The sequence below is a fragment of the Narcine bancroftii genome, chromosome 9 (assembly GCF_036971445.1).
Source record: "Narcine bancroftii isolate sNarBan1 chromosome 9, sNarBan1.hap1, whole genome shotgun sequence".
Lineage (NCBI taxonomy): Eukaryota > Metazoa > Chordata > Chondrichthyes > Torpediniformes > Narcinidae > Narcine > Narcine bancroftii.
The window spans coordinates 47,203,647-47,226,368 of record NC_091477.1 but is presented as its reverse complement, the minus strand read 5'-3'; the positions used below and the strand labels follow the sequence as shown (position 1 = coordinate 47,226,368).

General features: G+C 43.1%; 1 protein-coding gene across 8 annotated transcripts in view; it reads right to left on the bottom strand.

Moving 5' to 3' along the window:
* Positions 1 to 22,722, bottom strand: part of ebf1a (EBF transcription factor 1a) — a 570,155-nt gene that overhangs the window by 401,994 nt on the left and 145,439 nt on the right. The window lies entirely within an intron of this gene.

The following is a 22,722-nucleotide window of genomic DNA, read 5'->3' as shown; positions in this document are numbered from 1 at the left end:
GTCATTTTTGTATTCCGAGGCTGCGCCTTCTGATCCCAGACACCCCCACCAGAGGAAACATCCTCTCCATGCCCACTCTATCCAGTCCTTTCAGTATTCGATAAGATTTCAACGAGATCGCCCTTCATTCCTCTGTACTCCAGAGAGTACAGTCCCAAGCCCATCAAACGTTCCTCGTATAACTTCCAATATGACTGCCCTTGAAACATTGGAATCCAGATGACAAAATGTGAATCTAATGCAAAATATAATTTTTGCTGGATTTTACTTGGCTATAATTACATCAAAGTCACATTGATTGAGTCATAACACTGTCAATCACAACATCTGAAAGCCGTGCACAGAAGTTGAGGAAGGTTCTATTAATTACAACCCCTCACAGTATAGCAATAAGAGCAGTATGTGCATTTCCCAATGTGATTTACTATCATTCATGCCATTTAAACAGGAACATTTGTAATATGATTTTCTTTCAGTGACTCAAACACTGCACTAAGGCTAGTTTATTATTGGATTAAATATGAATTCCTTTCCTCCCTCCCCTTGGAAAGAGGATTCTCCTGACTCCATCAGTTTCGTCGATGAGTTATGGAGGCCATGAAGGTCCTGGGTTCAATCCTTAGCATTGTCCATGGTCTCAGTCAGATTGTAAGCTTGCAACACAATTCTTGGCCTCTGAGGCCAATAAGGATGTGAAGGGTAGAGCAAATATGTGCAAATCCATCATTTCCCAGGTGATGGATAGTTTTAAGCGCTTGCACTGCACCCACACCTCATCCTGAGGTAGTCACCCTGTTTAAGGGACTTTCTCTGGGCTCAGGTATGGATATTTCCCCAATATTACATTTTTTAAATCGTAAATGTTTTTACAACACAGTAAAGCTGATTCCACCCATTGAGACCCATGCTGCCCTTTGCATCCAATTGACTGTCCAGCCATGTAGGTTTTTGGAAGGTAGGGTTAAACTGGAGCACCCAGAGAAAACCCAATGTAGGTCATGGGGGAGAACATGCAGACTCCTTTCAGACCGTGCTGAATTTGAATCTGGGCTGCCTGCACTGTGATAACATTGCACTCACTGCGCTGAAAGGCCCCACGTTCGGACAAACCAGCAAAAGCGACCCCTGGTTTCTGGGAGAACACGAGATCCCTTGAGAACCCAAGAAAATCTGCAATTTTTGTTTTCTTTTTTTAAAAGGAAATCTGATCCCTCTTTCCCATTGTCCTGCCAAAAGATTTTTTTTAAACACCAAAACTATATAAAAAAAAGGAAAGAATTCCATCATCTCGGCTACAACTATTTTTTTTGACACGAGTTCAAGATTATTATTTTTCCGCCGCAATATCAAAAGAGAAAGAGGGGGCAATTAACCGTTTGCGGAGGAATCGTAACGCAAGACCCCATAATGGTGTCATTTGCACTCCAGTCACAAGTGCCTTACGTTCAGTTCTCACTGTAATTAGGGAGATACACTGTACGAGCTCAGTGACTAATTAGCAAATTATGTTGAAAATAGCATCCTCCTAATTAACCGTTATTATGGCATTTTCTGAAGTTGTGGCTTTAATTAGCGAGAACCTGATGCATGCGCTTTCAAAATTGCGTTAAAAACATGATCAATAAGCACTAGAGATTATTATGAAGCAAAAAGCACAGGCAGCTGATTAATTTGCTTTATGCAAAGTTGCTGTGTATTTAATAATATTTTATCTGAGTTGCAAGAAGCAGGTATAATTCGGTTCCATTAGAAATCGCTGCTATTCATTAAAACAATCAGCTTTGTGTTGGTCCAATCAGAACTCTATTTTTTGGACTACAACACCATCAAAGTCAAATGCTGAAAGTTTTAATTAACTGACACTAATGAGGTCATTGAAACTGATATATCAGCAATTCAGTACACCGTTAAATGTGTTTATCCAGGGGCTTGTCAAAACCATTTCTTTACCACAAATATTGTCCACTAAAAGTTTAGTTCTTGTTTCTCTGGTTCTTGCAGCAGCACAGAACAGCGTTCGAGTGGGTGTTCATCTGCTGGTGTGATAGCTGTATCAGTTTCCTTTCCATTCTGTTCCAGCTTGGTGGCTTCATTCTCTCCTGTTTTTGAGGCTTGCTAAGGCCCGACAACCCGCTGTTGTTGTGAACAGTTGTCATCAGGGGTCCTATTTTTGACTTGAGACCAATGTTGATTTAATTCAGTACTATCAAAATCTTTAGCGAGGAAGTGGGAATATGGTGGGGGTTCAGTGCACAATCCAAACACGGTCCTGTGAACTGTGGGTTTGGGTATCAGGTGATGCCATTCATGGCCAGGCAGTCAAAGGCTCTCAGGCTCAAGAGAGCTGCTCCATGCTGTCTGTGACACAACACCCAGCACAGTTCACGGAGCAGTTAGCACAATGCTATTGCACCATCAGGGATCGGATTCGGATCGGCGCTGTCTGTTAGGGTTTCTAGACTGCAGCCATGTAATGGCACAATCAACAACATTTGCCATTACACGAGCAGTCTAAAAAGGAAAGTGCAGGAGTTTTGAGTCCATTTATAGACTGCAATTTATCCTGCAAGACCCCCACTACTTTTCAGGTGAAGATGAGGAGAAATGTCCTTAGCCAGAGGGTAGTGGAATTCGTGGCCACGTGCAGCTGTGGGGGCAGGATTATTGGGGTAATTTAAAGGGGAAATTGACAGGCATCCAATTAGTCAGGGTATCATGGGATATGGGGACAAGGCCAGAACTTGGAACTAGATGCTCGGGGAGGTTTCACAGAGCAGACTCGATGGGCCATATGGCCTGCTTCTGTTCCTTTTTCTTGGGATCTTGTGTAAATCGCACCGCAAAACTCACCTCATGAATTCGATGTCCAGCTGATGGCTCAGGCCACGTTGCTCCACGTAAAAGCACCAGGACTAATGCACACAGGCGTGCAGTGTAAATGACCACAAGGTAAGTAATTATGATGTTAATTTATATTAAATTGTTCACAGATTTTTCCAACATTGCTGTCCAAAAAAACACTTGTAAGGAGTTTGGATGTTTTCCCCCATGACCCATGGGGGTTTCCTCCTGCTCTCTAAAGTGTACAGGGATTGGTCAGTGAATTGGTTATCATTGGGCAGCAAGGGTTTCATGAGCCTACTATATTATTAACATTAAATTAAAACATTTAACCACATCATCAACAACTAAAACCATTGTGAGAGAGGGAACATTACTAGGGGGCAGCAGACAATCATTTACTTTTGATACAGTCAAGAAAGACCTCGGTGGATACTTGAGATTTATTAACCCCTTCAAACGTTGTTTAACTTTCTTGCTAAGTAAGACTGGGTAACAATTTATTGCCAACCACATGACCTCATTCACAACAGCCTGTGAAGTCCCTTCAGACACAGGGTATCATAATGTAGAGGTCAAGTGTAAAATAGACGAGGACATTCTTTTATATATGGGCGGACACAGGGTCAGAAGGCCAAGATGGTAACACACGGCAGGCTTCAGAGTGGATAGTAGGGAAACTTGTAAGTCACAGGACCAATGACCACTGCTTTGTTTGTTCAAAGATCCTTACCCCATCTCCACCCAGGAAGTACTACTTAGATGAATGTGTGCTTCCAAAATACAAGAGAGGGATGGTCATAGTTCATTTAAAGTGTCACGCCTCACGTTTAAAATTAAACCACATAATCAGTTCAACCTTATCCCAGATGGTCCATGGAATACCTCACAATAAAACTGTGACACCATGTACATCCCCTTCTAATTCTTTTTTCTCTCTTTAACAAAGGTTCTTCATTGACCGAGCTGTCACACATCATTCGATCAATAGCATACTTTGGACTGAACTACCATCTTTCCCACCACAGAGATACACTGACATACGTCGAAGATCCAGCCTAGCTCGGAGGTTTCGGAAGTCCTGGTGATTTATGGGGGCTGTCTGTAGTGTCGGGTCAGGACACTTTAGCGAGACTGAAGTGGAAAGGGAGGAAAGCAGGCCTAAAAAAGGGAAAGGGGGGAGGGGCCTAGGAATTCTGGTCAAGGTAGGCAAGGAGGGGTGGAGTCCACTGGGAGAAGGGGATGAGAAGCAAGTGCTGGAATGGGTTGGATGATGGGAACAGGTGATAGACAGATGGGAACAGTGGAAGCTGATCAGGACGAGGGTTCCCTAAAATTGGAAAATTCAATTTAGGGGACCCAGGTGGAGCATGATAACTTGCTCTTCACGCTTGCACTTGGCCTCACCCTGGTAGTGAAGGGCCCCCGAGGATAGGCAAGGTGGGTGTGGGGATGGGGAGCTAGGCTATGTCCATGAACAGAAAACAGATGCCTGTGTTCATTCAATCTGTGTCTGGTGCATATTGAAAATATTGGTATGTAAGGAGATCCTCAGCCTGCCTGGAGGCAAACCAGGAATTGGCAGTTCCAGCAAAACCCGTACAGTGCCCAAGAGTGGTGGAGGAACTCAGCAGGTCAGGCAGCATCCATTAAATGCAATGAGCAGTTAACACTTCAGGCCTGAGACCTTCATCACCCCTGCTAAAAATCAGACAGACCACCTCACAAGGAGGTAGGGGGGAGGAGCAGATTTCTCCACCAGGGGCCAAGGAAGACCATCGTACATCAGCCCAGTCATTTGATTTAAAATAAAGTGATGCAACCCGCCTAATAAATTTAAGGTGACTGGTTTATAGCTTTTAGACTTTAGCCTGATTAATTTTAAAGGGAGGTAATTAATTCTCAAACGATGGAAAATGTGAAACAAGAATTTGGTCCATCAAGCTCAATAGCTTACATATGGATCCCACCATCAATATTACTCTCCTCCAGCAGGGAGTCTCAAACACTCAAGGAAACTTCCGAATGTGACCATAGGGACTCAGTAGGTAACTCAGCTGTCTCTGTATCAGAGTGGGATCAAGCCTCACGCAAGGCATTTGAGTGCAAATGTGGCCTCAAGGGGATGGTTTCTCAGTTGAGGTGTCAAATGGAGGCAGGATCTGCTGGTCAGATGCAAGATATTCCACAGAATCACTTTCAGAGAGTTCAAAGGTGTTCTTGCCAGTACCAAGCCAAGACTCATCCCTCAATCAACACCTATAATGGTGGCACTTCTCACCTTTTAACTGCCTGAGTTTGCTCTGCTCCGTCCTACATTATGACAGTCACTGCATTTCAAGAAGCCAATCTACTGATGTTGTTCTGAGCCAAATGATGCCATGCAACAGTGGCGTCACTAGGGTTGGTATCACCAGTGTGGTAACTCATGGTATCACCCTGCACCCCCCTCCACCCATGGACCTCCTCTCAGACCAGACGATGCAGAATCCTTAGCTATGTTTTTTGTACTAATGTTATTCGTAAATCGTAATTCCCGTATATCACTGAATGTAATGGCAACAGCAGTGAGATAAACAACTCGCAACATTAAAATTGCACCTTTAAATTACAATTTTCTCAAAATATTTATTGATAGAGGTTCACACATACTAATGACCACAATATTGGAGCTAAAACACCAGAAAATTTGTCAAAAGCAGCAACTATAAAAACACCAGCAGCAACGAAAACAACAGCGCGTGCTGATAGAGTGGGCAGGCGAAACCACGTGAATCAAAGCATCATTGTAATTGGGTTATAATGACAGTTCTGACCAGAGCGCAGTAGAAGGTCCGAAAAGTAAATTAGCATCGAGTTTTAGCCTTGTAGGTATATTGATACATGTAAGCTGGGCTCACAAAAAAATGTTTTTGTTTTAACTAATTACAGGGATATTTTATAAAAATAATAAATTTCTGCTGAAACACTGCACAAAAATTTTATAGACCATTATTTTGGTGTCACCCACTCTGATGGTGTCACCCCGGTGCAGTCCACCACCCCCCCCCCCCCCCCCAGTGATGCCAGTGGACATGGAATTTATTTTCCCTCAAATAATGTATTTGAAATCTCCAGTAAATATTATGGACACCAAAATATTACTGTGGGCCCCAGACAATGATAAACATAAAAAGGTCTCTAGTTCAATCAATTTAGTTGAACTTTGTTATCTAACGTTCTGTTCCAGCCCAGCATTCTGATTGAAAACACAATTTCCCAGAATGTATCATCAGTGGGAGGAAAGAAATCTTTGATTTTTCAGACTGGAGCCCCCTTTTCAAGACTGTCAGTGCAGCAGGGAGATCGTTCATCTAATCAGGAGGGTCTGTGCAGTGGGGGAGAGGTGAACCAGTTTTGATGAAAGGTTTCCAACCCAAAAAGTCAAATGTTCTTTTTCTCCCACAGATGCTGCTCGACCTGCTGAGTTTCTCCAGCAGCTTGCTTCTTCCCCTCAAGTATCTCTAACCATCCAATTTCTTGGATGAGTTCCAACAAATCATCACAGCTATTTTAGGGGAGGGGTAGAGATAGGATTTGGGGTGGTGCAGTCACAAACAGAAACCAAAAAGGTGAATGTTAATGCCATCTGGTTGGATGAGGTGTTGTTCCTCTAATTTGCAGGTAGTCTCAGTCTGGCAATTCTTGAGACCATGAAGACACATCAGCTTTGGAATGGGAGAAGGAATTGAAATGGGTTGCCACTGGGAAATCCCCACTATTGCAGCGGACAGAGTGAAGATCCTGAAATGATCTCCCAGTCTGCACCAAGACTCTTCGATGTAGAGGAGACCACAACGGGATCAGTGGATGCAGTACATGACCCCTGCAGATTCACAAGTGAAGTGTTGTTTCATTTGGAGGATCTATTTGGGGGCACGAATGGAGGAGTTGACGCAAGTGTAGTATGTCTTGCTACCACAAGGGTAGGTGCCAAGGGAGAGATTGCAGCGAAGAGAGTCACGAAGGTATCGCTCCCTGCAGAGGGTGGAGAGGGGAGGAGAAGGGAAGATGCGTCTGATGGTGGAATCACATAGTCAGCGCCAGAAATGGCAGAGGATGACGTGAAGGTTGGTGGGGTGACAGGTGAGGACAAGGGAATCCTGTCCTCGTTGCACTTGAGGGCTGAGGGGGTCAGCGCAGGAGGACACGCAGGTGAGGGCCAAGTTGATGGCAGTATAGGGGTAGCACTGTTCTTTGAAGAAGGAGGGCATCTCGGATTATCTCGTTTTGAAGGAGGATTCCAGAAAAAAATTAAAAGCAAACGCTGCAACTGGAGCACCTTATGGAGGGTTAACATCACACCATTTAATCTATTTGTCAGGCTTTACAACTGAAACCACAATGAAATGGCCATCCTCGTCTTAAAACAAATAACTCTTGCTTGTATGTGTGTAAGTGTTAACTTGTATTGCCCACCAGTGTTATTTTTAAATGTTACTCAAAACAGAAGCAGATCAAACATAGAAAGGCCAGCCCTGGGCCATACTGTGGGGAAAGAGGTGGGAAGAGGAACTTTTTCTTTCCCTGAAAGAGAAATTGCCCGTAGGTGCTCAGAGCTGACTCACGTCCTGATCTGTTCCTCCCTGCCATATCTAAAGAGCAACACTTTGCAGGATTGCTGCTCAAAGGATGCCTTGAGTGCTTCTCTGCGCCTTTAGTGGTTTACACCTTAATCTCGTTTGCTTGATCTGCCAGAATTGGGTTACCCCCTCGAGTGATTGATATCCTGCAAGTGAAAGGCTGCTCTCTGTCATAATTATATGGCAGAAGTACACACAACAAAGCCACATGCTCTGCACCAATAGAAAATGCCACAGAATGATGAAAAATGCAAACAGGTTTGACAGCTAAAGATGTTAAAGGTACCATGATATCAAGAACCCCAGGCATGAGAAATGACTCGGAGAAAACCTAGCTGCTTTGTTTATTGTTCTGCATTTCTGTTTTGTTTTTATTTCTGGGTTCCCTGAGGGAGGGAGGAGCAAGAAGATCATCTTTTAAAAGGGACTAAGATTTGTAGAGAAGAGCGGGGGTGAGAGTGGGAATCATAGATGGGGTGGGTTGAGGGGGGTGGAGTTTTTCTATCTGATACCTTCACACTATTCAATTGCTGACTGTGGGAAGGAAAGACGGTGGAGGGGGTGGGGGAAACACATAATCCAAATAGGTTCTGTTCTCTTCGCCTGCCCTCAGTATCCTCTGTTGCCTTGATTGACATCTGGCATTCCTCGCTGCATCCCCGGGAACTCGAGAGCAGTTGATGGTTATCGCTCCAGATGAACGAAGGAAAATGTCAAGCCCCGATTATTTCCAAGCTTCCTTTCCTCCATGCACTTACTTATCTCTGAGTTTATTTAGCGACTGTATTTGCTATCCTTCATCCACCAGAGAAATTAAAAGAAAACCTCTTCCTGTCTGAAATCATAAAAAGGTGAACACTCTCTCCTTGAGCTCCCATTACAGGGTAACAATTTAGTGAAGAAGGGATGGGAGTTTACAAGTGCAAAAGAGAAAATTAAGAAACAAACAAGCAAACAGATTTAGCTCACAGAAGAACCCTTCTCACTTGTCAAGGCTATTTGTGACAAATAAACTTAAATAGATTCTCTCTAAAGCTAGAAAGTGAGGTGAAGGAGTACAAACCAAAGCAACAGTGTTTCTGAATTTTCATAAGAAAAGACTGGATCACATACCCAGTCTAAAGGTCATATCTTGTAGTTGCTGTGAGATTCCCAGCAACATGAGAAACCCATTGAAGGACCTTGCATGCATAAATCGTCATACAGAAGGTGTTGCCAATTAAACTATCATATTTCAAAGGCCTCATACAGTAAGTCAGAAGGGAAGAAAGGAGACCTGTGTCTTTTGTTAGTCAAAGAGTTACAGTAGGCGATAATTAACCCATTTTTTTTTATATTGAGAAAATCCCATGGACAAAAGTCAAAGGATTACCATCCAATCCATTGTTGCCTCAAGATAAGGATGTTTTATCCCATTGCACAATAGGCCCAGTCAGCCCTGTTAAGGTGGCGATTTAAAAATTCTACTTTCTGTAACATGACATAATATAATATTATTTTAAAATGTAATTAAAAGCTCTGTTCTGTGTAAACCCAACTTATTACTTACTCGAGTGCATTGGGCGAAATATTAACTGCAGTTTTGTGTAGTTAAATGGCATCATTCTGTGATTTACCGTTCACTGCATTTAGCTAAAATATTTATTGGAAAAGATGCAATTATCATTTCATTAAATAATGCTGAAATTAATACACATTTAGGGAATGATTTATGATTTTGATTAACCTTGCTGGGTTGCTATTTTAAGGACAAAAAACTAAATTTTTGAAAACACTTTTTAAATTGTGAAAAAAAAACTGATATGCAAAACAGTTATTGGTTGAGCTTAACGCATCAGAAAATGTAACAATGATCCTTTTTCAATGATTTTAAATATGATTTCAAATCAAAAATAAGGTTTGTTTAATGAAGCTCTTACTTCTAAATAAAATTATTCCACTCATCTTCCAATCAATGGTATATTGTGGTAATCCAATGTACACTCTTGTAGTTGGTGTGTCTTACATATGTCCGTGGCTGCAGCAAGTATGTATTTTATTTAGTGCAACAGCATGTTGTAATTGTGTATATGACAATAACCTTTCATCTTTCTTTGGCTTGGCTTCGCGGACGAAGATTTATGGAGGGGTAAAAGTCCACGTCAGCTGCAGGCTCGTTTGTGGCTGACAAGTCCGATGCGGGACAGGCAGACACGGTTGCAGCGGCTGCAGGGGAAAATTGGTTGGTTGGGGTTGGGTGTTGGGTTTTTCCTCCTTTGCCTTTTGTCAGTGAGGTGGGCTCTGCGGTCTTCTTCAAAGGAGGTTGCTGCCCGCCAAACTGTGAGGCGCCAAGATGCACGGTTTGAGGCGATATCAGCCCACTGGCGGTGGTCAATGTGGCAGGCACCAAGAGATTTCTTTAGGCAGTCCTTGTACCTTTTCTTTGGTGCACCTCTGTCACGGTGGCCAGTGGAGAGCTCGCCATATAACACGATCTTGGGAAGGCGATGGTCCTCCATTCTGGAGACGTGACCCACCCAGCGCAGCTGGATCTTCAGCAGCGTGGACTCGATGCTGTCGACCTCTGCCATCTCGAGTACTTCGACATTAGGGATGAAAGCGCTCCAATGGATGTTGAGGCGAATCAACAGAATTCAGATACCTCCCCGACAAAAGACTTCCATCACTCAAAAGCCTATACAACTTCAGGAGGAACCCCTTGTTTAAATGGCATTTTTAATGGAGTCAAACACCCCAGGATATTGGAAGCAGGATCAAATCCAACAAAATTAATCTTCAAGGAAACATTAAAGCACCAAAGCAAGTTCAAAAAGGTTGAGTTAAGGGAGCAACAGAAGCCCATTGAGTAGATGATGGGAAGCTGGTCCCACTGATGGGAGAGTCCAGAAAGTAAGAGCACACTCGTGATATATGGTCTGTCATTTAGAACTGGGGCCAGGATGAATGTCTTTGTAAACCAAATCATCATTGTGGATGGTCAGCTACTTAGTGTACTCCAGCTCAGATTAATAGATTCATGAGCAAGTCCAGAGGATATGAGCATGGGGTGGAACAGTAGAATTTTGCCACAATATTAGCTGTATGAGTAATGGAGCAGTCTCATGGGCTACGTGGCTTATTCCTGCATTAATGTCACAGGATCGAGAATTTTGTGAAAGAAAGACTTGCATTTTAGTGACTCCTTCCAGAGTACCCCCATGCACCTTAAGGCTAATGAAGTTCTTTTGTCCCTGCAGTGACACAAAGCAGCATGAAAGAAAACACTGGAGGACTCAGTAGGACAGGCAGCATCCAGTGAAAGCAAGAGATAGATGAAAACCCTTCATCAATGATCAAAACCTAAACACCATCAGGCTATCACTTTGCACGGATTCTGCCTGACCCGCTAAATTCCTCCAACACTTTCTTCTTGTGTTGCTCAGTTTTCCTGCACCTGCGGACATCTTGTTAACTGTAGTGGGATAGTCATGTGACCTCTCTATATGGAACCTCGTCAGATGACACATCACCTTTAAATGGTTCCTTTAAATCACTGAGTAATTACCCAGGCCAGACTCCCCTGCTTACTGCACTTTAAAAGCCCACCATGTGCAGCCAACCGGCCTCTTTGATCCTTGGTCCTGACTACAAAACCTGATCTATGCCAGGTCGCGAACTGCTGGAGGAGTCACTGTTAAGGTGTGAACCACACTTAGAGTGGGTCTGTGGTATTGTGTGGGAATACTTAGCATTGGTTTGCACCCTGTTGGCACAGGGAATTGTGAGTGTGTATTAAAGTCCCTGTCTTGTAAAAGTGTGCAAGTTACAAAATATTACTGCGCGTGCGTGACAAAGAGAGAGAGAGAGAGAGAGAGAGAGAGAGAGAGTAGGCAGTCATTGGTATCGGAGATCGCTGAATCCAATGTGAATGCCAATGTAGTTTTGGTATCATGTTGCTTTGTGTCTTCCCTGTTGCAATTTCCCCGTGTGTTAGCCTGTGTCTGGACATGCTTCTCTTGAACCCACCAAACCTGATTTATATCTCACGTAACATTTACTCCTGTTCCTATGTTTATGAAAAGATGAGCTTTATAACCAACATCTATAGCAGAGTCGGTGCACCAGAGAGGGCTGGTTCCATAACCCAGATGTCAAAGGATTAAAACCACCCTCTGTTATTTACTTTATTGTCAGCAACAATTTGTGGCAGCATGTTAAGTTTAGCAGTTAGTGCAACGCTATAACAGAGCCAGCGACCCAGGTTCGAATCCACCACTGTCTGGAAGGAGATTGCATGTTCTCCCTGCGACCTGTTTGGATTTCTTCCAAGTGCTCTGGTTTCTTCCCATGATCCAAAGATGCAGGGGGTTAGTAGATTAATTGGTCATGGGGTCATGGGCCTGAAGGGCCTGTAACCGTGCTATATGACTAAATTGAAAAAAATAATGAAATCTGCAAGACCAAGGTCTCTACCAACCTGCCCCCACAGCAACACCATGCTCTCTGACAATATATATGGTTTTTAGACTGCAAGCATGTAACGGTACAATCAAGGAATGTGCAGGAATGTTGAGTCAATTCCTGCACCGTGATTTATCCTGCAGGACCCCTACAACTTTTTAGGGGAAGCCTGCAGTGTAAATCATGCGGAAAAATTAATTGACAGTTATCAACTCTACTACACGTCCAACCACCAGGACTGTTGCACTCAGGTACTTGTAGACTAAAAAGTGTGAACGATCACACTGGCAGTAAGTATGTTAATTTTTTCTGTGATTTTCCCAACATTGCAGTCTAAAAACCATAATAGATTCACAGCAAAGGCACTTAAACCTTTACCTTGGCATCGGAGGCAAACATCAATGATGCAATTCAGCACCTTTAAGTATCTACACTGGCATTTTTCAGTGAGTGACGTCAGACCAGAGGGTACAAATAAAAGGTGGTCCCTATAGAACAGAGATGAGGAGAAATTTCTTCAGCCAGAGTCGTGAATCTGTGGAATTCATTGCCACAGACAGCTGTGGAGGCCTAGTCATTGGGTAGATTTAAAGCGAAGATTGATTGGAGGTTGATAGGAAAGGTTACGGGCTTGAGAGGAAATTAGATCAACAATGGTTTGAATGGTGAAGCAGATTTAATGGGCTGAATGACCTAATTCTGCTCCGAAGTCTTATGGTCTTAAATACGAATCTACCGGAAGCTATGGGATGAGATTCGGAGGTCAGCATGAACATGATGGGTTGAAGGGCTGTTTCTGAGCAGTAGGACCACTGCTGTCAATAGTTGATTGAGGAGAAGTTCATTTGAAGATCATGATCATGGACAGGCATCAAAGCCAAATCCAGTTCCATCTTCACCAGGCATTCAAGTCAGTGAATGGAGTGTTTCCTACCCCGAAGCCACTGACAAGTACATCATCTGTGAACTACTTCAGTTGGATGGGCATCGTAATACTCAAAAAATGCTTTTGAAGTGTTTCCCTGCCCCAAGTGATTCAGCACATCCTTCCCTGATCTGTACTGCTCTGAGAAACATTGAGAAATACAGTCACTCCTGAACATGTACAGAGCATGAACATCCTCTGACATGCCTCCAGCAAGTCTGCATCAACCCAGAACAAAGAGGGACATCTGCCCATTCATTCCATAGTTTTCCAACCGCAACTCATTGGGCCGTACAGCACAGGAAGGGACCTTTTCCCAATGCTGAAATCTTCCCCAATCTACATCAATCCCATTTGTCCACATTAGAACCATATACAGTATATGCTTTTCCTTCAAGTTTTTTTCTGAATGTCTTTTATTTATACTTTATTTAAAATAAAAACACTTAGTAAACATATTACAATAGTTCAAACTTAATCCAAATACGTGTGGCATTTTATAAAAAAAGAAAAAAAAGTAAAGAATTACAAAAGAAAGAAAAATCTCCTATTAATCCCCCCACCTCCCTACAAAATTAAAAATAGAAAAGAGGGACAAGGAAACCACAACAGGACACGCCACTTTCCGATACCTTTAAACATATAAACATTTACAGACACCTGTAAGGGAAGGGAATATTCGAGATTCAGTTAAATTTTAATACCAACAGTTTGTAACTATGGATGCCATATTTTACAAAATGTGTCTCTTAAATTATAAGTAATTTTCTCAAGTGGAATACAACTCCGAACTTCTGCATGCCTTCTACCCATTCCCAAATCAATATCTGACTTCCAAGTTATAGCAATACATTTTCTAGCTATTGAACAAATTTCATATTCAGTTTTAATTTAGGTTTAATCCCCCTAATATCTCCCAGTAAAAATCACATTGGATCCTGTGGGAATTTTACTCCAGCTGATTGCTGCTTAAACAGGGATGGCATCCGACTCCACCACCTTGCTCTGGCAGCAAGTTCCAGATCTCAGCCACACTGTTAAAAAACATTCCTTCAACCCCCCCCCCCCCCCCACTAACCCAAAGCCCATGGCCTATTGTTTTTGATACCCCACCATGGAAAAAAGGAACTAATTTTCTGTTCATGATAATGAGTTTATTGTCATATACATGGCACAATGTACATCTACACTAAAATTCTTACTTGCTTCAATCGAACAGCCATTTTGTTTGAAAAAAAAACTATAGCTTTATATAACTTGTCAAGTCACCCCTCAGTCACCTTTATTCTGGAGAAAGTAAGACCAGCCTAGCCAATAACTCCCATAACTAAAGTATTCCAAGCCAGGCAAAAACTGGTGAATCTCCTTCACACTCTATCCAGTGCAACCACCCCCCTTGCACAGTGTGGTGACCAGAACTGTACACAGTGTTCCACATGTGGTCTAACCAGCATGTCCTAGGTTGCCTTCATCATTCTGTCTACCTGTGCTGCCATTTTCAGGGAACTGAGGACTTGAATGCCTCGTGCCATTTATGGCATATATCCTACCCCTATTTGACTTTCTGAAATGCATCACCTTGCACTTGTCAGGGTTAAATGACATCGATTAGATTTTCAACCTGATCTGCCTTCTGCAGTCATGGATGACATTAATAATCATTCAGAACTGACTAGATGGTCCAAGGCCCTGTTTCTGTGCTGTACTGTTCTCTGGTTCTGTTATCCAACATGCCACCAATTTTCATGAGCACATACTTCCCAATTTTACCCAATTGACCCAGAGCAGCATATGTTTTGATGCATGACAGGAATCCGGAGCATGCAGAGGAAATCCACGCAGACATGGGGAGAACATAAAAACTCCTTACAGACAACATCAGATTCATCCCAGGGTTACAGATGCTGTAACTATGGCGCAAAATCTACTACACTGGCCATTCCACCAGACATTTCATGCTAATTCTTTGGTGGTCCACCACAGATATTCTGCTTACTGTTCACTTTAGCCCAGCCCCTCCTTACCCACCTTTCAATCCTCACCCACCCTCCCACCTCCCAGTTACAGTACCCCACAATATACTTGCACCATTCATCTGAACTCTGCCCAAGATGGCCAAAGCCAAGACATCATTCACACGGGTTACCGGGGAATACAGCTCACCGCTTAGGAAGATGAGCAGTAGAATGCACTGGAATTATGCAATGAATTGGCTCCCCCAAGAATGCAGTTTGCAATGCAGAAGGTGTGGTAAATTGAATGCAAGATCCCCCATGCAAAGGTTCTGTTCATGAGGTTGTTTGCCTGAACAAGAGTTTATTTCCAAGAAATAAATAAATCAAACCTGGTGATGCTACAATACTGAAGCATGTGTTTTGTCTCCGTTATTAGCTGTCTCCGGCATGTTTGAATAAGAGTCATTGTAAGGCAATCCATCAATTATTAAGGTGCGTTGCTGCACATATTATTGAGGGCTGGCATCGTTTTAAATGTTGAACCTCCTTAAATAGCTGCAGCTCATGGTGGCATTTAATGAATCTGACCTTTTTCTTGCAATTTCAAGAACCCAAAAGAAAAATTAAAGCTTGGAAGCAATTTAGTAAAACACCTCAGTTCCCACTGTTTTAAAGTTCTCTGATGTGATAAAAAAAAATTGGTGGTCCTTTTCCTTCTCTGGCTGCTGTCTCGATCCATCTTTTCTGCTTCGCATCCTTTTGTTGTAATGACAGGTCCCTTTACAAGTAAATGAGGCTGCAGCATTTTCAACTGTTTTTCCAGTCAGAGTCACAGCTCTCATCAAAGGCCAGCCGGGATGCTCCAGCCCACTGGGGACACTCGATGGAGCCCCTTTCACAAACCTGCCTAATCCACGCAAATCGGATTAAGCTAACTTTCCTGGCACAATATATCAAGATGGCAAGAATATTAGACACATGAACATGCACGCGCGCACACACACACCCGCTTGTACACAGATGCAGATGCTCGTGCACAAGCACAAATGTGCATACACACACACACACCCCTACAGCAAGATGAATAACCATCTTTCCATTTGGATAAAGCTTCTGCACCTCAAATCCACCTAATGCACTAATCCTACCCTGTGAATAATCTTCAGTGTAAATTATAACATCTTCAAATGGTCTCCATTCAGTGACAGCTCTGGAAGGCATGTACCCTTACCCACTGCAAAGGTGGGGTTCCAAACATCAACCAAGATTGACTGAGCCCAACACAATACAATCACTGCTGGATCCAGTGGAGAAGTTGTAGTGGGGAGGGGAATATGAATTAGCTCTCACAGTGAGGACTAAAGGTAAATATAGTGGCTGCATTTACCCAAACTCCAGATAAACTAATGAAATTTGGTAAGGAGCAGTCAGAGCTGCCTCAATGACCAGCCCGATGCAGCAGATTTGATCCTATGCAATTTTAAAGATGTGCCCCTTTTACTGGAGCCTCCATCAAAAAAAAATAGTTTCTCATCTCCTCTGTCAGCTCCTTCAATAATCCTAACCATCTTAACTCTGCATGTTCTACCCTCCAGGAATTATTTGTCTTCAAAATATGGCTACAGGCAATGACAGAGAAAGATTATAGCAACATTACAGATTTGGTTTGCTCATTTCTGTTTATGAATAATAAAGTATTGGAGATAGTGTGTTTAATTGGGTGGGGCAGGGTAGTTGGAGATAATGAGATTTTAAAAATCCATGTGCTCATGAAACCAGACTTAATGATTGTAACTGTACTCCTTTCCAACATAAAGAAAGTCTCAGGATCTTCGAGGACTAAATGCAATAACTCATCATCAATACATATAAAGCAGAAAATACTGGAGATACTCAGCCAGTCGAGCAGCATCTGCAGAGATGCAGAATTACCATTCAGGATGACGGCCATCTATCTCATTGGTCTGAGGACTCAGCTCACTCTCTACTGATGTCACTGGTCTTCTGGATAGTTCCAGCAATTATGCTTTTATTTCAGATTTGCCATGTCAACAGGTTTTGAACTAAATCTTAAACAATTATTCATTCATTGTCGCATCCAACCTCCTTCCTCCTCACAGCAGCCATGACAATCATCCAGCCAGGGTTAGTGGATGGGGAAGACTGGGACAAAGCCAACTAATTTTGTCCCATGAACCCAGGGTGAATAATGTTTGTGCTGGATTCCCACCCACTCACTGAGTGGCTCCAAGGAAGGCAGGAATCTCTGTGACTGTTCGTCCACTGTGTTAAGATGCCAGAACCCCAGTTTGGTCATATTCATGATAATTCTCCTTACTTTGTGTTTCCCATGTTTTCTGTAAATTTCACATCCAAAGTGGCATCAGAGAGCGGCAAGCAAAACTTAGATTTTCACTTCATCTCCCAACATGTGACAATAAGCTAAATTTTAACAGAGCTGCAGGGGCTAACAGCAGTCTATCACAACCTTCTTGTACAAGATCAACCACTTTAGTATAGCCCCCTGAGATCAAATCTGGCATCTACCTCTTTCATGAAGTCTGGCACATTACTGTGTCACAGTCTCACTGTCACACTGAGTCATCAAGGTCCACATCTCAGAGTAAGAATTCTCCAACATGCATTTCCAACTGACTACTTTCAGCAGTTAGACCATAATCTTCAAATTTCTCTTCATGAACCTCTTGCCTTCTCTCTCCTCCATTGAAGGTTTCATAAACATAGAGCAGTACAGCATCGGAGCAGGCCGTTCAGCCCTCAATGTGCAATCACAATTCCAATTCAAACTGCACATCAGTCGGTCACATGGTATGTATAATAGAGAGAGAGAGAGACACACTCATTATTTGGTTGAAAATGTAGGTGGGCTGATTCGTAATCCAATAATTTTCACACCATTGACGTAAGGTTTATCCTTTTTGTCTTTCTTAAACAGAGGGTGTTGGCTACTCTCCAGTCCTCTGGAACCTAACCAAAAGAGAATCTAAAGATCCCTGAAAAGACTATAGCAATTTCCTCCCTTGCCTCTATCAATAAATTGGCATAGGTCCCCATTGGGCCCTGAGGTCATCCACCTTGATGTTCTTCAGGAGACACCACCTCCTTTTTGATATCAGTATGCCCTGGAATACCAGTATACCCCTTTTTGATCTCACTATCCTCCACGTCCTTCTCACTGGTGAGTATCCATACAAAGTGCCTGTTAAGTCCCCTGCCCACTTCCTCTGGCTCCAAGCACAAATTCCCTATTATATCCTTGAAAGTCCTAATACCCAGTTAACCTTTTGCTTTTCATCTATGTAAGGAATGAAGGAGAGTTTGTCTTGTACAAAAGCACACTGTACAGATGCACTGAAAGTCTTGCTTGCTGAGTTGCACAGGTACATAAAATACACAAACAAGCAATAAATTACATTACCACACAAAAGAAATAAGGATAATAAACAGGAAATTATAGATAAATATTCACAGTTGCAGTTCGTGCAGAAAACATGATTCTGCAATGTATTAAATGCCTTGGGATTTTGCTTAATTTTGCTCGCCAAGGAGATTTTGAATCCACCTTTGTTGCCAAGATTTTGTCCCAAATCCTAATAGGTGATGCACGCAGTTTGCCTGATGACCTGTGAAAGAAATGCTTTAGGCATTTCACTGCCTTAAAAAAGAACATAACATAAACACAAGTTATTCACTGAAGGGTTCTTGCATTTTACACAGCACAAACCATCTTTATTTTGACATGACCTATCTGTTGCTGCTAGTCCTGTTTCAATGTTACCGAGGATGGCACTGGCCCCTTGAGCAGCTGATTTGCAAAACTTACCACATTTCCATCAGTACTGAGACACACTTCCAGCATCACCAGGAACCCTCTGCACTAAACTGTAAAGAGACACCAGCAGCTCTGAGAAGACATTGTGGAAACAAGCAATGCAACAGCCTGGGTCGCCCCTTAGTTTCATTTGCAGCTGTTTTTAATACTGCAGCGGCAAGTAAGGACCTAAACTCTCATACATGATTTTTTACATGATAGAGGAATTAGGGGATATGGGGAGAAGGCAGGTAGGTGAAGTTAGGTCATAAATTAGATCAGCCATGATCGTATTGAATGGTGGAGCAGGCTCGATGGGCCATTTTTGGCCTACTCCTGTTCCTACTTCCTATGTTCCATACACTGCAATGTACATGTTACAACCAGCCAGGATTCACTCAGACACAGGCAGCCCCAAACCCTAAGAGAAATAAGGTGGGCTTTCCAAGATTTCCATAGAGAGGAGACTATGCCTTATGATAGGGACCTTTGGAGCGAGAAGCAAGGTCTCACCACAGGCACTGCCTGACCTGATGAGTATTGTCCAGCTTTCTCCATTTTTTGGTTATTCCACCCCTTCCCTTAACAGGACAGCTCGCCATACTGACAAAAGCAGTCCAAATGTGTTTAAAGCGGCAATGTCACCAACACAACTGCAACACTGCATTACCCTGTATCTGTAAACTGATAATACTGAGGTGAAAGCATTGGCACTGCCAATGTTTACATACAGACAGCATTTTACTTGCACGTCTGCATTGTGTTCCTTTTTATTTGCTCCTTTGACTGATTGAATTGTTCCTGTAGTGGCTGGATCAAGGGTTGTAGCCAATGCTGAGGTTACAGAGCAAATGATGATTGGGTAGGAATCTGCTGGCAACAACAATGAATGGCAGGAAGCGATGGTGTTAGTCCTCTGGAAAGGGGAACTAGAGAGGACTCCAGTGCATTTCTTGTCATGGCACCATGGGATCTTAGATGTTTGTCCAAAGTGGCAGGAGCAGTCTCAGTTTGATGTCTCTTGCAAAGGATGGGTTCTGTAACAATAGGGCACTCATCCAGCAACGGACTGAAGCAAATAAAGAGTGAAATATTGCAGGAGGAGTTCAGCAGATGAGGCAACATCTCTGGAATGATTTCCACCCCTCGGCCTGCTGAGGTCCTTGGCAATTTTTTATCTGCTCAAGATACTGGCATCTGCAGCTTTTGCGCCTCTCTGCAGCAGAGGTAGATGTGCGTCGAAATTGGAACTCGATAACCTGAAGACATGAAGACCACTCCGTGGAGCAACATTGTTGCATGTTTTGGAATGAATTGGTCCTTCTGGTCTCAAGTTGTCTCTGGAGAATGCAAGACTGGATGCTCGATGTCCATGATGCTACCAGCGACCGAGGAGCTTAATATTTTAAGAAACAGATGGAAGAAAAATAATGCAATAATGGAGTCATAATTACTCACTGTGTCAAACAGGAGAAAGTTTGAAGGAAAACAAAATGGCACGAAAGGTTTTTATAATGTTCCCCACTGACTAGTGATTAAAATACATCACAAGTGCTTCACTACTGATGTGAATTATTTTACCAATTAATGAACATTTTCCTCCTCATTATCACCAAATTAACACACACCACTGTCCTGAGTGGCAGAGATTTGCTGATGTTCTGACATTCTCCCAACAGTGGGACCCTTCTTCATTCTGCCCCCAACCTTCGCAAATGGCAAGTTTGTAGAATAATTATAAGGCTGGTGGTGGGGGGGGGGTGGGGGAGGAGAAAAACAAAAATCATATTTGAATAGAATTATGTTTTGAGCTCCTTTGAGCAGTGGCTGGGGTTAAGTGGCTCTCCAAGGCAAACCTACAGCCGATAGCTCCATGTTTGAAGCGGCAATGGAGGTGGGACTGTGACCTCCATCCCTCCCCTCTCTCCCTCTCTCTCTCCCCTCCCCCTGCAAAAATGAAGTCCATGCTCCCAAAAGTTAGGCCCTTTCAAACTGCCATGTAAAATGGGGTTAACTGGCCCGCAGTTAGAAAAGGTTCAACCCAGTCAACCCCAACAAAATCCAACCGGTTCCCTGACCTACCTCAGAGGTAGTCAGGAAACCCAGTTAAACTTACCTAGGTCACGTCCATGAGTGATTTGAACAGGAAAATAGCTGACCCACTTATTCCAGTGATGTCAGCTCTTGCGTGTGTTCATCACCAGGCAGCCAGCATCCAAACATCTGGCAGTACTTCCAGTGAGTACTTGACATGTTATTGCGGCGCGGGATCCCCTTTAAATCACCGTCTTAATGGGTCGATCCCCCCGCAATTTAAAAGGAATGTTGGGCACTACCAGTTTTCCCAATAATTACAATGACAGAGACTGAGGGGAACGATAGGCTTTATTCTACGGAAGACTTGAGCTGGCCTGGATCCAAACTAGGGAAGTGCAGGGAAAGGAGAGGTAGTTCGACCTTTATGGCCTGGGTTCCAGGGGAGAAGTCTAGGGGAGAGTGTCATCATGGGACGGGCCAGCCCAAACCTTTACCGGCCAATGAGTATATACAATTCATACCATTACAAAGGTGCTTTTTGTTCCAGTAATTGCATCCGAGTCCCAGGAGCCCAGGTGCTGCAATTTAAAAGGGGCTACTATCCCACACCACATCTGCAAAGGTTTTACTCTGGAAAATGAGACTCTGGTTTCCCTTTCACTACCCTCCCTTCTCCTCCCAAACAAACAACCCACACCTCTTTTCTTGCTCTCCCACCCTCCACTATCACTCCCACCACTCTCTGCCTGGGTTTCAACTGTGTTCATGAAGAAAATCATTCCAGCGGCTGGTCTTAGTCTCCTACCTATCTACATTATGTCAAATATCCCTAAATGTATTGACATTGTGTTTTATTAGTTCAAAGCTGCATGAATAATGAAACAACCCTTTTGCTCTTTGTATTATGCATTCCCTGTGTTGGTTTCTCTCTGGGTTGAAAGGGGACATTATAAGTAGTACAGAGACCGTCTTCTTGTACCAATTATACTAGCCCAAGGGCAGTATGCTAATGAGGAAATAAATCTACAAAACACTAAAATCACTGTCATCACTGGGGCTTAATATGGTCATTTGTACTGTAATGGAGTTTAAACACCCTAACGCACAGTAAATGGGGCAAATAAAATTCATACTGGTCTCCTTTTTGCAACACAGGATCCGTTGACAGTTTAGACATGGGAAATGCAATTGTATCCACTCCTATTGCCATGAGTTCTTACAATCTGGCTTTTATGATTAAAGTGTGACAGATAATTTCCCCGACTTCAGGAACATTAGGCTGCTTCACTGCCAAAACCCTCCCATCTCCCCTGTCAGGTGGGAGGTGCAGAGGGGCCATCTTAAACAAAATGGCAACAGGTCCATGCTCATGGGCCAAAAACCGAAACAGGTCATGAGTTCAACTTAAAACCCTGTCTTTGCATTTCATGATGGATCTGCCAGACCAAATAGACAGCATATCCTCAGATATCACAAGGCAGCCCCATTTCTCACCTAGAGTATGAGAGTCTGCCATGTGTCAGTTGGAGCCAAGTCTGGATCCAGACCCAGTCCAGGCACTCGAGCATGTCATCCAGGGTGATACCACAGTGCCAAATCTGCTGCATTGCTACAAGTTTCCATCAGAGGTGGTGTTAAACGGAGGGTTGACCCACCAACTCAGATGGGCATGAAAACCCCACCTCACTCTTTGGAGAAAGAAGCAAGGAGGGGTATGTAGCCAAAATAATTATTAGCCTTCTACAGGGCAGTAAGGTCCATCCTCTCCATCCGTCTGCCTGCCTATAAAATGGCTCCTTAACCCCACCCCCCCCATAGCTGTGTAAGAAATTGATTGCATAGGGACCTTCCTCTCCAGCACCCTGAGCACTTCCCTACTTCCTGTCTCTTTAAATGAATAAGGTGGTTCACATCTCTCCATTATGCTGAGTTATGATTTAAAATCCAGCAACATAGTAATTCTGCCAGACTTATTAGTATTCTCAAACAGTGGTGTGTAAAATAAATAATCTCACCAATTCAAGTAAACAAGAATTCAATATTCAGTTCAAAATGAAAAAAAAAGTACAG